The sequence below is a fragment of the Sminthopsis crassicaudata genome, chromosome 3, assembly GCF_048593235.1.
Source record: "Sminthopsis crassicaudata isolate SCR6 chromosome 3, ASM4859323v1, whole genome shotgun sequence".
Classification (NCBI taxonomy): Eukaryota; Metazoa; Chordata; class Mammalia; order Dasyuromorphia; family Dasyuridae; genus Sminthopsis; species Sminthopsis crassicaudata.
Window position 1 is genome coordinate 228,518,689 of NC_133619.1, and position 13,821 is coordinate 228,532,509.

At 33.0% G+C, this 13,821-nt stretch overlaps 1 pseudogene; it reads right to left on the reverse strand.

Annotated features, from left to right (window-relative positions):
• Positions 1–222: 222 nt before the first annotated feature.
• LOC141559443 (bromodomain-containing protein 7-like) lies at positions 223–3,616 on the reverse strand (annotated as a pseudogene).
• Positions 3,617–13,821: the final 10,205 nt, after the last annotated feature.

The following is a 13,821-nucleotide window of genomic DNA, read 5'->3' on the forward strand; positions in this document are numbered from 1 at the left end:
ATGAAACTGCAAAGCCATTTTGAATAAATTATTATTTCTTTTTTTTCAAGGTTCAGACTTATTACTTTAATATATGTTCTATCTCTGGAACACTAAAATTGATTGTTCCAAAACTTAACTCTTTAAAAACACAATTTATAACGTTTAACGTGCCCTGAAAAATTTCCAAGTTAAGAATGAATATATATATATATATATAATCAAAATACCACTGTTAAAACTTCAAATTCCATCAAATCCACATTTAGTAGTACCATTTTTTTTTTTTTTTTGGTTCTTCCAGATCTTCTGTTAAATCTATGAAGCTGTTTTCCATGACTGGAGAAGGAATAGAAATTCCCATTGCTTTCCAAATTCCATACATGCTCGCTATGTCACCTGGGGTAACTTGCTGTGCAAATTCTTTTAGATTGTTAGTCACTCATTCAGCTAAATATATCTTTCTATAAGATGGTCCCAAGAGAAAGATCACATTAGGAGGAGGTTTGATACTTAGACATTCATTCTGAGCCTCCTGAAGTTTTCTGAGTAATTTCATGGTTTAATCAAGTTTCCTCTGGTATCCTTCTGCCTCTTCAGAATCAAAAATCTCAATCTGGGCTCCAAAGTTTGTGACTGCCTTTAGTGCTGTCAGTATGTTCTAATTAGTACTAGAGTCCAAAGAGCCAAATGAGTCTGTTTCTGTAATCTCCACATCTTTTGTACTGTCAAGGCTACCATTTTGGGTTTCAGCTTCAGTTCTGAAGGACTGAGAATGTCCCCTTTTTGTTAGAACATCCAGTAAACTATCCACCATAACATATGGATAATCTTGCGATGTGGACAAAAACTGATGGATACTGAAACCACCTGGAAGATTAGAATCTTCCCCATAAACTGTATAGATTAAATCAGAATCATCTTTGCTGATATTTGTAAATGTGAAATCATAGTTTGGTGCATAAGAATTGTAGAGTGCATAATTAAATTATAACACAGGAGTAACTTTATTCCTTTTGTCCTCTTTGAATCCCTGCAATGTATTTAACTCAGACTGAAGTCTTTCAGTTGTCATTCCCAATCTTATAGGACAGTATTCAGATTCTCCTGCAATAGGGTCTACTGGATTTATTTTTTTTATTATAGCTTTTTATTTACAAGATATATACACGAGTAATTTTACAGCACTGACAATTGCCAAGCCTTTTGTTTCAATTTTTCCCCTCCTTTCCCCTCCCTCCTCCCCCAGATGGCAGGTTGACCAATACATGTTACATATGTTAAAGTATAAATTAAATACAATATATGTATACATGTCCAAACAGTTATTTTGCTGTACAAAAAGAATCGGACTTTGAAATAGTATACAATTAGCCTGTGAAAGAAATCAAAAATGCAGGCAGACAAAAATAGGGATATTGGGAATTCTATGTAGTGGTTTATAATCATCTCCTAGAGTTCTTTTGCTGGGCATAACTGGTTCAGTTCATTACTGCTCTATTGGAACTGATTTGGTTCATCTCTTTGTTGAAGATGGCCACGTCCATCAGAATTGATCATCATATGAATGTTGGAGGGGATGTGGGAAAACTGGGACACTAATACATTGCTGGTGGAGTTGTGAAAGAATCCAGCCATTCTGGAGAGCAATTTGGAACTATGCCCAAAAAGTTATCAAACTGTGCATATCCTTTGACCCAGCAGTACTACTACTGGGCTTATATCCCAAAGAAATACTAAAGAGCGGAAAGAGACCTGTATGTGCCAACATGTTTGTGGCAGCTCTTTTTGTTGTAGCTAGAAAGTGGAAGATGAATGGATGTCCATCAGTTGGAGAATGGTTGGGTAAATTATGGTATATGAAGGTTATGGAATATTATTGCTCTGTAAGAAATGACCAGCAGGAGGAATACAGAGAGGCTTAGAGAGACTTACATCAACTGATGCTGAGTGAAACGAGCAGAACCAGAAGATCACTGTACACTGCAACAACAATACTGTATGAGGATGTATTCTGATGGAAGTGGAAACCTTCAACATAAAGAAGAGCCAACTCACTCCCAACTGATCAATGATGGACAGAGGTAGCTACACCCAGAGAAGAAACACTGGGAAGTGAATGTAAATTGTTAGCACTAATATCTGTCTGCCCAGGTTACATGTACCTTCGGAATCTAATGCTTATTGTGCAACAAGAAAATGGTATTTACACACATGTATTGTATCTTGGTTATATTGTAACACATGTAAAATGTATGGGATTGCCTGTCATCGGGGGGAGGGAGTGGAGGGAGGGGGGCGACAATTTGGAAAAATGAATAAAAAAAAAAAAGAATTGATCATCATATAGTATGTTTGTTGAAGTATATAATGATCTCCTGGTCCTGCTCATTTCACTCAGCATCAGTTCATGTAAGTCTCTCCAGGCCTTTCTGAAATCATCCTTCTGGTTTCTGGCCACTACAAAGAGGGCTGCCACAAACATTTTTGCACATACAGGTTAGGATCCACTGGATTAAGAAGTCCTAATGTTGTGGTTCCATCTGTCTTTCTTCTTTCAAACTCACACTATTTATAAGTCTTCTGGTCAACTTTCCTCCAGATTTCTTAACAATGCAGTCAATTTGTTCTTGTTCCCTTTCTAAGTTATTGCTTTTAAGTTTATCTTCAAGTATATCTTTGTCTTTCCTTAGTTACAGTCAGTAAGGTCTGTTTTTTTTTCTACAGTAATTTAAAGAGATGCTTTACTTTTTATTTTCCTTATTTGGACTTTTGAAAACTTTAATATCACTGTCCAAAGAATTATCTTTATCTTTTAACAAATAGCCATTGTTTTCCCCACTCTGCTGTATTTCCATTTTGTCTTTTGGCTTCCTGGTCTCCTGCAAGTCAGCCATGAAGTCTATACTCTTTCAAGCTCTGAATTCTTTCCTGCCTAAGAATTTTCATTCCTGAGTGCAACAGCTTCTTTGCAGCTTTATAATAAATGGTTTCCGGTTTATTGTAAATCATGGCATTGCTATACATCAGTTTGAATTATCCTTCAATTCTTCTATGGATTGGTAGTCATTATTTTTTATCTTTTCTTTCATAGTATTAAAATTCATTGGCTGTTTAATGATCATAGAGTAGCCAGGAGCAATAAAATCAGTCATAGGAAATGAAAAGAAAGCACTTAGGTCCTTTCTTTGTAATTGTCTCACCAGTTGATTCAAAGTCTCTTGAAGAGGTGTTTGTTCTACTTCTTGCTTAGACAATGTACTTGTAAGAGGCTTCTCAGGGGGTAATTCTAGTCTTAAAGGATTTTGACATCGAAGTTCTTTTTCTGCCTCACTCTCAATCTGATCCCGATCTTGCCTTTTTCTCCTTTACTCTTCTTTGTTTCTTTTCCTTTTCTTCCCCTGCGACCTGTTTTTCCCCTTTCTTTCTCTTTTGTTTCTCTTTCTGTCTTTATGTTTCTCATGATCTGTTTTGTCATCAAAGAGGCTTGAATCATGTCCTGAACTGCCTGTGGAGAGCTCTGTGACTTCATTTCCTCCTACTTTCAGTACTAACTTCAAAGGTTTTTCCACATACTCCTCATAGAGGTGCTTGTCTGACTTGTGCTTCTTATGCTTCTTGCCCATGTTGGGCCTGGCCCTGGTAACCTCCCCCTGCGCCAGGCCCAGGCCTCACTGCTTCTGGCCCTGGGAGCAAAGCCCCAGAACTGGAGGGAATGAGGGAGGGACTGAAGGAGCAAGCAAAAGAGGGAGCAAGGAATTATTTCTCTCAATTATGTAACAAAATCATCATGTAAATTTCTCCCATCCTCCCTTTTCCCTCCATCTCTCTATCCTAAAGATGGCTACCATTAGATACAAATATGAAAATATGTAAGTTCATTCTGTATATACTTCTATTTAGCAGTTCTTTCTGTAGATTAAAATAGTATCTTCCTTTACATATCTTTTGTGGTTAATTTGGGTTTTTATAATATTCATAATGATTTCTTTACACAAATTTGTCCTTAAAACAAAATTGATGTTACTCTATTCATCATTCTCTTGGTCCTGCTCATTTCACTCTCCATTATTTTGTGCAAGCTTATCCATATGATCATCAAGCTCATCACTTCTTATAACATAATCATGTATCACAACTTCTTCAGTCATTGACAGGCATTCTTGTAATTTCCAGTTCTTTCCATTACAAAAAGAGTTGCTATAAATATTGTAGAACATCTAGATTCTTTTTTTTCCCCTCCACTCATCTTCAGAAATTGATCAACGATTGCTTCAAAGAATAGGCAGTTTAATAACTCTTAGAGCATAATTCCAGAAAGCTCTCTAAAATGTTTTAATTAGTTCATAGTCCTACCAATAATGAATTATTTTTCAAATGTTTCTACATTCACTCCAACATTTGTTGCTTTCCCCTTCAATGATTGTAGTCAACCTCATAGGTATAAAATGAAATTTCAAAGTTGTTTTAAATTACATTTGTCTAATCAGTAATGACTTAGAACATTTTTTCATTCAAATAAATTGTTTTGATTTTTATCAGAAAATTGTTCTTATCCTTTGATGGGATATTCCCTTCAATTGGGAAATTACTAGTACTTTTGTACATTTTATAAATTTTTTAAACATATTTGGAATGTGAGATCTTCACTTGATAAATTATAAGTTTTTCCCCTCAAATTTCAGATTTCCTTCTAATCTTGGCTACATTTGTTTTACTTACACAAAACTTTTTAAATGTAATATACTTAAAATTATCAATTGTACACTTCACTATATTCTTTCTCTTGTTTATTCACTAATTGCTCACCTATCAATAATTCTGATCAATAGTATATTCTATGTCTTTTTGTCTTTTCATACTAGAGCAAACTTTTTTTTTTTCTTTCTGCGTGCAGGGAAGAGACTGATAGATTATGTGTGAAAATAATGTTCAAAATTCCTCATGGTTAAATTGTGCAATTCTGTGAATTATCTCATTAAATACTTAATAAGAACCTAGAAATATTACTATAGTGAAGTATCTAAGTCCCACTTGCTGATCCTCCTTCATACATGATTATAAATATGATATCTCATTATTAAACATTTTTAGCAAATTAGGTGGCTGTCAAGTTTGTGAAATATGTGTGTGGCAAGGGGCTTTCTAAAATATACTTTTAAAAGAGTTTAGGGGAGTCACAATGGTGTGGAGCAGGCACAACTCTCTGTGACCTTTTCTCAGATAAACAGCAGATTAAGCTTCTAAACTGGTTTTGGAATCAAAGAATCCTCAAATATTTGGAGTACAACACATTTCTAGAAGAAGTTACCTTGGAAGAACTTCAGAACAGGTCTGTTTCAAAAGGGCAATGTGACAGTCTGCTGAGCACAGACAACAGCACAGAGAGATCTGGGCAAGGAGCTGGGATGGGGAGTCAGAACATTGCAGCTTCCACACACTTGGGAGTCTTCTGTGAGCCTCTTAGGCTACTCTGCCCTGGTTGCAAGCAGGTGGTTTGGTAGATTTTCCAAATTTGGCAAATTATAAAACACTGAGCCCCGGAAGAATGCCAGATTTAGCCAGTTCCAGGAACTGGGCATCAATAAGCAGAAATGCCCCAGGGCAAATTAAAACAGCTGTTGCTCCTTTGCATTGAACAGACAGACCTGAAACCTTAAAAAAAATTAATAAAAAAAAAGAAGTCTTACCATAGATAGTTTGTTTTTTATGGAGAGAAGAACAGACCTCAAATACTGAGGTTCCTAAAGGCTTCCAGATGAAGCCCCAAAGAGAGATATGAGCTGGTCCCCATTACACAAGGCTTTCTTTGAAGATTGCATAAAAAATCTTAAAAAAGAGAGTTAGAAGAAAAAAGGGGAAAATAAAATGAGATCATTGCAAGAAGGAATGGAAAAAGTATATAATGCCCTACAAAAGACATGAAAAAAACACTAATTCACAGAAAAACAAGATTTGTGTAATGGAAAAAGAATGAAATGAACAAAAAATTCAATTGGCCAATTGCAAAAGGTGCTAAAAAAAGATAACTGAAGAAAAGAATACACTAAAAATTAGAATTGAACAAATAGGAGTGAATAACTCAATAAGACTTCAAGAATCCATCAAACAAAAACAAAAAAAATGAAAAAAAAATAGAAGGAAACATGAAATATCTCTTAGGAAAAACAACTGACCTGGAAAATAGATGTAGGAGAGACAAACTAAGGATTATTGGACTTCTTGAAAGCCATGATGAAAAAAAAAAAAAAAAGAACCTAGACATTATCTTACAGGAAATCAAAAAAAAGAAAACTGCCCTGATATTTTAGAATCAGAAGGTAAAATAGCCATTGAAAGAATTCACCAATCACCTACTGAAAAAGACCCCAAAATTAAATCCCCAAGGAATATAGTGGTTAAATTTCAGAACCATTGCACCAAGGAAATAATATTACAAGCAGCCAGAAAAAAAAAATAAATATCAAGGAGCTACAATTAGGATTACCCAGGACATAGAAGCCTCCATATTAAAGGATAGAAGGACCTGGAATCTGATATTCCAAAAGACAAAGGAACTTGGATTACAGCCAAGAATAAGTTATCTTGTTAAAATGAGCATTATCATTCAGGGAAGAAGACAGAATTTCAATGATATAGGTGAATTTCACCTATTTCTAATTAAAAGACCAAACTGAACAAAAATTTGACCTTCAAACACAATACTCAACAGAAATATAAAAAGATAAAAAGGAAAGAATTCTTAATAACTATATTTCTGTTATAGGTATGCTTAGAGAATGCAGATATAATTTGAGTTTATTGTGATAATATGAAAAAGAAACTAGAGGTGGAAAGGGGATTGTAGTGAAAAAAAGAGAGAAAAGAAGGCAAAATGAGGGAAATTACATCTCCCAAAGAAGCAAAGAAAACCTATTATAATTGAGGGAAAAAAGGGAGGGGGTTGAGTATTGTGTGAATCCTACTCTCATCAGATTTGGCTCAAAGAGAGAATATTAGACATATATGGTTTCACAGAGAAACTTGTCTTGCCTTATAGAGAAGTAGGAGAGAAAGGGAGAAAAGAAAGGCAAAGACTAGTAAAATGGAAAACTGAAGAATTAAGGGAAAGGGGTAAAAAGAGGGGAGAGGCTCTAAAGGAGGAGAACTGAGAGAGATCATCATCAAAAGCAAAATACTGGAGAATAGAGAAGAGGGAAAGGAAAGAGAAAAGCATAACTTAGAGTAAATAAGATGGCAAGAAATACAGAATTAGTTATTTTAATTGTGAATGTGAATGGGATGAACTCTCTCATGAAATGGAAGCAGATAGTAGACTGCATTAAAAGCCAGATCATACAATATGTTTTTTACAAGAAATACCTTTAAAGTAGAGTGATAGAAACAGAATAAAGTTATAGGGCTGGAACAGAATCTATTATGCTTCAGGTGAAATAAAAAATAAAAAGCAGAGGTAGCAATCCTGATCTCAGATCAAGTAAAAGCAAAGATAGATCTAATTATGAGATAAGGAAGGAAGCAATATCAATATTAAACATATGAGCACTAAGTAATATAGCATGGAAATTCCTAGAGAAGTTAAGTGAGATGCAAGAAGAAATAGACTGCAAAACTCTACTAGTGAGGGATTTCAACCCTGCTTTCTCAGAACTAGATAAGTTGAACCACAAAATAAATAAGAAAGAAGTTAAGGAGGTAAACAAAATTTTAGAAAAGTTAGGTATGCTATATCTTTAGAGAAAATTGAATGGAGACAGAAAGGAACTTAAACAAAAATGTATCATATGTTAGGACATAAAAACCTCAAAATCAAATGCAGAAAGGCAGAAATAGTAAGTGTATTTTTTTTCAGATCATGATGCAATAAAAATCATTTGCAATATAAGGCCAGGGGGAAATAGACCAAAATGTAATTGGAAACTAAATAATCTCATCTTAAAGAATGAATGGGTAAAACAGAAAATTATAGACACAATTAATAATTTTATCCAAGAAAATGACAATAATGAGACCACATACCAAAATTTGTGTGATGCAGCCAAAGCGGTAATAAGGTGAAATTTTATATCTCTAGATGCTTACTTGCATAAAATAGAGAAAGAGAAAATCAATGAATTGGGCTTGCAACTAAAAAAGCTAAAAAAAAAAAAAAGAACAAATGAAAAACTCCCAATAAAATGCCAAATTTGAAATTCTAAAAATAAAAGGAAAAATTAATAAAATTGAGAGTTAAAAAACTAATGAATTAATAAATAAAACTAAAAATTGGTTTTATAAAAAGCCAACAAAATAGATAAATCTTTAGTTAATTTGATTAGAAAAAAAAAGCAGAAAATCAAATTGTTAGACTCAAAAATGAAAAGAAAGAACTTTCCACCAATGAAGAGGAAATTAGAGCAATAATTAGCAATTACTTTGCAAACTTTATGCCAATACATTTGATAATCTAAGTGAAATGGAGGAATACCTACAAAAATATAGCTTGCCTAATGTAATGTCCAGCCTAGCTTTCTGGAGGGCCTTGGGACCAGACCAGCATTGGTCTCAGCAGAATAATCACCAGGAAAATAGTTAGGAACAAAGCCCAAAGTCTTTATTGTCCCATTCACAGTCTTTGTCTGTCATAGTGTGATCCAGTCTCTTCTGCCAGTCTGCAGGTCTGCCAGTCTCCCCTTCTGTCTCACTTCCTCTCCCCAGTTCTTATATAACCTATTACAATTATATCATTACAGCATACAGAATATGTGTGAACTAGAGAACTATTATGTCATCATGCTAAGTATTAAGTATATGTAACGTAGATAACCATTGTCTCATCAATTCCTCTGAGTTAACTAACACCTTGTTTCAAGTGTACTTCTTTAAAGTATACTTCTCCAGAATTCTAACCATCTACAATCCAGATTAACAGAAGAGGAAATAAATTACTTAAATAATTCCATTTTAGAAAAAGAATTAGAACAAGCTTTTAATCAACTCCCTAAGAAAAAATCCCCAGGATTGCTTTTATATGTGAATTCTACTAAGCATTTAAAGAACAATTAACTCTAATACTATATAAGTTATCTGAAAAAATTGGGAGGGAAGGAATCCTACCAAATTCCTTTTATGACACAGACATGGTACTGATACCTAAATCAGGTAGGATGAAAAAAGAAAGAAAATTATAGACCAAACTCCCTAATGAATATTGATGCAAAAATCTTAAATAAAGCATTAGCAAAGAGATTACAAAAAATCAAGCCTAGGATAATATACCATGACCAAGTAGGATTTATATTAGGAATGCAGGGCTGGTTCAATATTAGAAAAATTATTAGTATAAGTGACTGCATCAATAATCAAATTAACAAAAAAATGATTATCTCAATAGATGCAGAAAAAAGTATTTGATAAAACCCAACATCCATTCCTATTAAAAACACTAGAGTGTATAAAAATCAATGAACTTTTCCTTAAAATAGTATCACTTATTTAAAACCATCAGCAAGCAGCATATGCAATAGGGATAAACTGGAACCATCCCCAATAAGATCAGAGGTGAAACAAGGTTGCCCACTATCACCATTATTATTCAATATAGTATTAACAATGCTAGCTTTGGCAAGAAGAGAAGAAAAAGAGATTAAAGGAATTAATTAATGAGGAAACCAAATTATCACTCTTTGCAGATAATAGAATGGTATACTTAGAGGACCCTAGAAAATCAACTAAAAAAGTATTAGAAATAATCTATAATTTTAACAAAGTTGCAGGATACAAAATAAATCTACATAAATCATCAGCATTTTTATACAAAATCCAATAGCAAGAGATACAAAGAGAAATTCTATTTTAAATAATTGTCAATAGTATAAAATATTTGAGAATCTGTCTGCCAAGGGAAAATCAGGAACTATATGAGCAAAACTAGAAAACACTTTCCACACAAATAAAGTCATATCTAAACAACTGGAAAAACATCGAGTGCTCTTGGATAGGTCAAGCAAATATTATAAAGATGACAATACTACTTAAATTAATCTATTTAGTGCTATACCAATCAAACTCCCAAGAAACTATTTTACTAAGCTAGAAAAAATAACAACAAAATTCATCTGGAAAAACAAAAGGTCAAAAAAAAAAAAAAAAAAAAAAGCACATGAAGGTGGCCTATCTGTACCAAATCTAAAACTATATTATAAAGCAGCAGTCATCAAAACCATTTGGTACTGACTAAGAAAAAGAGTAGCTCATCAGTGTAATAGGTTAGATTCACAGGACAAAATAGTCAATGACTGCTTTTAGGATAAGAATTCACTATTTGACAAAAACTACTGGGAAAATTGGAAACTAGTATGGCAGAAACTAGGCTTTGACCCATACCTAACGCTGTATACAAAGATAAAGTGAAAATGGGTTCATAATCTAGATATAAAGAATGATATTATAAACAAATTAGAAGAACATGGGATAGTTTACCTCTCAGATCTGTGGAGGAAGAAGGAATTTGTGACCAAAAAAGAACTAAAGACCATTATTAATCACAAAATAGATAATTTTGATTATATTAAGTTAAAAATTTTTGTACAAATAAAATTAATGCAGACAAGATTAGAAAGGAAGCAATAAACTGGGAAAACAATTTTACATTCAAAGGTTCTGATAAAGGTGGGATTTCTAAAATATATAGAGAATTGACTCAAATTTATAAAAAATCAAGCCATTCTCCAACTGATAAAGGTCAAAGAATGTGAACAGACAATTTTCAGATGAAGAAATTGAAACTATTTCTAGTCATATGAAAAGGTACTCTAAATCATTATTGATCAGAAAAATGCAAATTAAAACTCTAAGATATGATTACACACTTCCCAGACTGGCTGACATGACAGGAAAAGATAATGGTAACTGTGAGAGGAAATGTGGGAAAACTGGGACACTAATACATTGTTGGTGGAACTGTGAAAGGATCCAACCATTCTGGAAAGTGATTTGGAACTATGCTCAAAAAGTTATCAAACTGTGCATACCCTTTAACCCAGCAGTATTTCTACTAGGTTTATATCTCAAAGAAATATTTAAGGAAGGAAAGGGACCGTCATGTGCAAAAATATTTGTGGCAGCTCTTTTTATGTTGGCAAGATGCCTATCAATTGGAGAATGACTAAATAAATTATGGTATATGAATGTAATTAAATATTACTGTTCTGTAAGAAATGATTTTATAGAGGCCTAGAGAGACTTACATGAACTTATGCTAAGTGAAATGAGCAGAACCAGGAGATACATGGCAACAAGAAGACTATATGAAGATCAATTCTGATGAATGTGGCTCTCTTTAACAATGAGATTATTCAAACCAGTTCCAATTGTCATTATCATTATCTTTGTAATTATCATTACTGATAATGAAGAGAGGCATCTATACCCACTGAGAGTACTATGGGAACTGAGTGTTGACTGTGACTTAGCATTTTCACTCTTTGTTTTGATGTTTGCTTATGTTTGTTTTGTTTTCTTTCTCAGGTGTTGTTTTTTTTTTCTTGATCCAATTTTTCTTGTGCATCAAAATAACGATGTAAATATGTATACATGTATTGGATTTAACATATATTTTAATATATTTATCATGTATTGGACTACCTGCTATCTAGGGGAGGGGGTGGGGGAAAGCAGGAAAAATTTGAAACAGAAAGTTTTGCAAGGGTCAGTGTTGAAAAATTACCCATGCATATGTTTTAGAAATAAAAAAACTTTAATAAAATAAAAATACAAAAGAGTTTCAAAAGGGAAGATGCTGTAGCAACAATGTGAATTGATGAGTCTTTTAGTCTCTGTCCTGAATGAACCTGGACTTTCAGATAAAAGTAATTGTCTCCATGGAATTATCAATCTTCCACTGAATGAAGCAAACCTTTTATGTTTAGGTATTCTAAAAAGCTAAAGAATGGAGACAGAAAATATTAAATTCTTACACTTTAAAAATTTCAAAATGAGATTCAGATGAGAGGAATCTTATAAATGAACACAATATTTTTTCACTGTAAATTGCTAATGTTATTCCTTTCAAACAGATTAAACGTGAGGAACATTAATTAATTACTTCTGTTATTCTGTTACCTTGGACATCAAAGAGAAAGAATAAGAGAGACCATCCACATGATAGTCAGCTACATGGTTCATCATAAAAGCAAAGGAGCTAAAGAGAAAATCCTCAGACCAATGACTTGTTGCTTGATGTAATTAAAACATTCTCATTTGTAGTAACCACTAATCTCTCCTAAACTAGATAATTAGAAAATATTTCTAGATCATATACTGGATGATAAAATGAACATTAGGATTTCTTTTAACGCTTATCGAAAAGACAAAAAGGCCTTCCATTTTTGAGAAACTTTGAAATAATACATGTATATATGTACGAGTATATATCTAAAACCATATATGCATAACTATTTTGTTAAGGTTTAGCCACTTTCAGTGATGTCCAACTTTTCATGATTTCTAGATACTGGAGTAGTTTGCCATTTCTTTCTCAAGCTCAATTTACAGATGAGGAAAATGAGGCATAAAGAGGTTAAATGATGTGTATAGCATCACAGAGCTAATATATGTCTGAGGCTGGATTTAAACTCAGTTTTCGACTTCAGGCTTAGCATTCTATATACTGTATCACCTAGATGCTTGTGTTTACCTATCCACCTATGTTAAAGGTGTGTTTGAACATTTAAATTGTATACCCAGTGTTATAAAAATTGAATGCATTGTTATTGTATCTATTGTTCATATTCTACAATTGTACATGCATATATATATGTAATACATACATAAAATAATACATATATAAAATATGTATAAATGTATGTATATGTGCCTGTAACCCAAAGTGTATGTGTGTATATATATATAAATTGTATACACATAAATATGTAGACATATAGATTATATGAAATGTACAATATATAGATTATATGTAATGTACAATATGAAAAATAAATAATTATGCAAAAACATGATTGTCCATAAAGCAGGTAGAAGTATATAAAGCCCTTAATTCAAAATATACCCTGGGTGCACAATTTTAATAGAAACTTCTTCTAGTTTTACTTTGCTTAGCCATATTCTATTAACAATGCCAGATGAGTTAATTGTTCTAATAAAAACAATGCATTTTTACAGAAGCAGTTTTTTTTTTCATTTTCCAGTATTTTATAAGGCATAATATGCCCCTTGGTAGCCAAGCTTATTATATGACTGGAATCTGCCAAACATCAGAAGTTCAATGAAAGTTTCAATTAGGTTTGTCACAAGAATCCAAATATGTAAAACAGATAATTGAAAATATTTCTGGGTATAAAAAAGAATCACTTTAATTTATTTGATAAAATAGAATTATACTGTGGTATAAAGAACACTTGATTTGAAATTATATCTGCTCTCTCCACCAATTTGACCTTGACATTGAGTAAGACTCTTAGCCTTTTTATCTCTCAATCCTCATCTGTAAAATAAGTTACAAAGTGACCTCAGTGGTCCCTTCTAATTTTAAATCTAATAATCTTATGACTCTCACCAGAGATAGCCGGAGTTAAAATTGATAAGAACAAGCCATTTTCATAGTATCACACCTAAAGCCATTTGAGTAGAGGGAAAGAGGTCTGCTCTGCTGCTATTAACTGAACATCACTTCTTGAAATCATCCCCCCCCCCAAAAAAAAAAAGGCCATGGAAGCCATGGAAAACAGAGATATTTTAAATGTATACAAGAAATTGGCCAATGAGTCCAGTCCTAATCAGTATGCACAGTATATCCTATTAATGCAATCTGTTCATGGATATGATGAGTAGGCAGTCTGCTAA